Genomic DNA, 3,500 nt, shown 5'->3' with positions numbered 1-3,500 from the left:
AAGGGGCAGCAGGCCTGGGTCTTCTAGACTTCACCCCCCCGTACCACGTCAGTCCTCCCTCCGCTAAGGCTTCACCTGGTGATTCTCGGGCCCTACCCTCTCTGGTCCACCCCGGTTTTCGTGTTCGAGATTTTTGAACTTATTCCTAGGGTACGCCCACCTTATCCTAGCCCCCCCCAACGCTGTTCCAGGATGTGCGGGCCCCGCCCTCCGAACGCTCCACCCCTCCAGCCGTTCAGGGTCTCTGATCGCGACCTCAACCCCTCGCAGACAAAGGCGGGAGGTTTTCAGGCCATGCCCCCATGCCCCCTCCCGCCCCAATGCCGCACCCACTTGGCCCCTACAACCAGTCCTGGCCTGCCGGGGCTCATGTCCGCAAGGAGCCCCTCCGATGGGATGCCCCTGCCATGCTCCCTGAACGACCCCAATCCCAACCTAAATTTCTGGCCCTTTAATTTTTTTAATTTTTGAATCAGTGTCTTACTTTGTCACTCAGTCTGGAGCACAGTAGCACACTCACGGCCAGTGCTGCCTAGACCTGCTGGGCTCAGGTGATCTTTCTGTCTCAGCCTTCCAGGTAGCTGGAACCACAGACGTGTACCACCACGCCTGGCAAATTTTTTGATTTATTGTAGAGATGAGGTCTGGCCAAGTTGCCCAGGCTGGTCTGAAACCCCTGAATTCAGGCAATCCTCTTGCCTCCACCTCCGCTGGGGTTATGGGCATAAGCCCCACACCAGGCTTATTTTTATTTTTTTAATTTTAAAAATGATTTTTATAGAGACAAGGTCTCACTGTGTTGCCCCGGCTGGTCATGAGCTCCTGGGCTCAAGCAGTCTTCGCTTTGGCCTCCCAAAATGCGGGGATTACAGACATGAGCCACCACATCTGGCCAATTTTTGGCTTTTTTTCTTTGAGTCAGCGTCTCACTTTGTCACCCAGGCTGGAGTGCAGTGGCATGATCATGACAATCATGGCTCATGGCAGTTTCCACCTCAGTATCCCGAGGTGCTGAGACTGCAGGTGTGTGCCTCCACACCTGACTAATTATTTTTTTGTAGAGATGAGGTTTTGCTGTTGCCCAGGCAGTTCTCAAACTCCTGGCTCAAGCGATCCTCCTGCCTCAGCCTTCCCAAGTGCTGGGATTACAGGGGTGAGCCACTGTGCCCAGCCATTCGACCTACTTTTAACCTGGGATTATAATGCCCTGCCCCATCCCTGGGACTATGCATCCTAGCCCACCCACCCCACCCCTGTTGCCAGAGGGTGGAGATTCTGTTGCTGTTTCTGGACCACACCCAGTCCCTCTGGGTGGGGGGGCGTCCTCCAGAGCCCCTCTAAACTGAGTTCCAGACCACTCCCACACAAAGCACTGCCCCTCAAGGCCCTAGTCCTGTGCTGCCTGCATGTCTCAGTGCCTCTTCCTCCTTGAACAGCATGGGAGGGCAGGGGACAGCTTCTGCCCCTCGTAACACCCTCCCGGTTGTCCATGCGCCCACCAGGTGGCCCTGCTGCAGCTAATGGAGACACCAGAACTGAGGGACCAGGACACTGTACAGACATACCAGCTGAAGATGAAGTGAGCCCTGCACACAGTTACAAGCGTGCTAGATTTGCACACACATGTGCCCTCTGGGACAGCATACAATGCCGAGGTTGTACACACTGGCGTCCTCACCTGGTGGCCTCAGCTGTGCCCATTCCCCGCAGGGCTCAGCACGGCCATGTAGTTTCACATCTGAAATTCACTGTGCACTGCCAGGACACTGCTGCACACCCCCAACCCTGGTAGACACGGCTGTCCCCAGAGCCTGGACATGGCTGCCCATGATCTCCTCGGGCACATGCACATTCCTGTCCTCAAGCCCCAGAAACACACTGGCCCACACACACGACTTTCGCCACCACGATCCCGGAGCATAACCTCCTGACAGCACGCGCTCCGCCGAGATGGCCTCTCCTTTCAGCCCACCCTGCGCTCTAGGGCCGCCCCTTCTCCCAAGCACCCGAGTGGTCCTTCCCACCACCAGAGCCGCCTCAAGGTCTGGCGGCAGGCAGGAGGGCCTGGGGCTAGCCACAGCCCCCTTGGCGCTGCGCAGCGGCGGCTAATTCGCCCCATCTGGGTTTTATTTATAGTTCCCATCCGCTCTCGTAGGGTAATTAAAACCATGGAGGCGATCAGCGAGGTTCTCCAGGACCTCAGGTTTGATGCGGAATCTGCCGAGTGATGGCGGCTCCCCAGGGATGCGCCGAGGACGATGGGAGATGGGGTGGATGGCGCCTAGCCCAGCCCTGACCGCCAGCTGGCCGGGGCTGTGCCCTGCTGGGCTGCTGACCTTCCTCCCAGGCAAGGCACCTCCTGCAATAAAGAACTCTTCCTCTGCTGCCACTTGACCATCTCTGTGTCCTGGGGTGCTGGGGACCACGTGCCCTGGAAGGGGTCCCACCCTTCCCAGAAGCCAGTGTTGTGAATCACACCCTCCAAGCAGGCCAGACTGGACACTGCAGATCTTGGAGTCTGAAATTCCAAGAGGCAGAGAGTCCAATCCTGGAGAGTCGTTGGGGTGCCCACGCCTCCTCCCAGCCTCACAGCCCCCACTCCAGGCCGATCTGGCCCCAAACTCACCTGCACAAACAGAGCACCTACGTAGCTCTTTATTTAGAGGACTCTTTGGGAAGGGCCCTGGGCGGGGAGGAGTGGTGACTCCCCTTCTCACTCCCCCACCCTGGCAGGAGTTCCCGGCAGCTCAACCAACCTTCACACACACACACCCGGGGGGTGCACCCAAGGGTGGCCTCCCATGGGGATCAGAGCTGTTGCGGCGGCTGGAGCTCAGGGTGCCGGCCCCAACTCCGGCTGAGGGTGCTCGGGTGCCCTGAAGTGGGGTAAAGGTAGCCCCTGGGTCTCCACGTGGGAGGGAAGGCAGCCCGAGCCCCTAGAGCTTATCGGGCAGGACCTGTGGGCAGAGGGGAAGCCGCGCTCAGCAGGGAGCTTGGGAGGGCACAACACACGGGCAGGTCAAGAAGCCCCGACTCGGTCCTGTCCCCACCCCTCTTCGCCGTGTGGCCTTGGGCGGGATACTGCCCCCTCTGAGCCCTGGCTTCCCCATCTGAGGAGAGCTGACCGGCCCCTGGGCTCACCCGTGCTAACTGGGGCGCGCATAACCATTGCTGAGGATGAGATCCCACTTCGGAGGCTTGCAGTGAGGGCTGGGTGATCTTAGGCTAAAGGCCACGAGGGCAGGCACACGGCCGGTGCTAATAAATGCTGGTGAATAAGGGGAAGGCGGAGGGAGTCCACCCCCGCGACTCCAAGACTGGAGGTGAGGGTGGGGGAGCCCCGGGAAACCTGCAGGCCTGGAAGGGGCCCCTTCTCGCTCCCGCCACCCGCCTGCCGGGCGCCTTACCTCTCACCGCGCCCCGTCTGCCCGAGGACAGGATCCCCTCGTCCTGTGCTTGGGAGGAAGGGGCAGGTGTCGTGGGAGCCGCAGACCCGCCTG

The 3,500-nt window shown here is 59.9% G+C and overlaps 2 long non-coding RNA genes across 2 annotated transcripts; one reads left to right on the top strand and one right to left on the bottom strand.

Annotated features, from left to right (window-relative positions):
• The first annotated feature begins 1,496 nt into the window (after window positions 1–1,496).
• LOC103250866 lies at window positions 1,497–2,383 on the top strand. The gene is made up of 2 exons (XR_503684.2): window positions 1,497–1,579; window positions 2,156–2,383. It is a non-coding gene; the product is annotated as an uncharacterized LOC103250866 (long non-coding RNA).
• Window positions 2,384–2,639: 256 nt separating this feature from the next.
• LOC103250865 lies at window positions 2,640–3,457 on the bottom strand. The gene is made up of 2 exons (XR_503683.1): window positions 3,408–3,457; window positions 2,640–2,957 (listed from the first exon to the last, which is right to left on the bottom strand). It is a non-coding gene; the product is annotated as an uncharacterized LOC103250865 (long non-coding RNA).
• Between the last annotated feature and the right edge of the window lie 43 nt (window positions 3,458–3,500).

This window comes from Carlito syrichta, unplaced genomic scaffold (assembly GCF_000164805.1).
Source record: "Carlito syrichta isolate Samal-C Ts95f unplaced genomic scaffold, Tarsius_syrichta-2.0.1 Scaffold135618, whole genome shotgun sequence".
Lineage (NCBI taxonomy): Eukaryota > Metazoa > Chordata > Mammalia > Primates > Tarsiidae > Carlito > Carlito syrichta.
The sequence above is the reverse complement of the archived record's forward strand: the minus strand, read 5'-3'. Positions and strand labels throughout refer to the sequence as shown.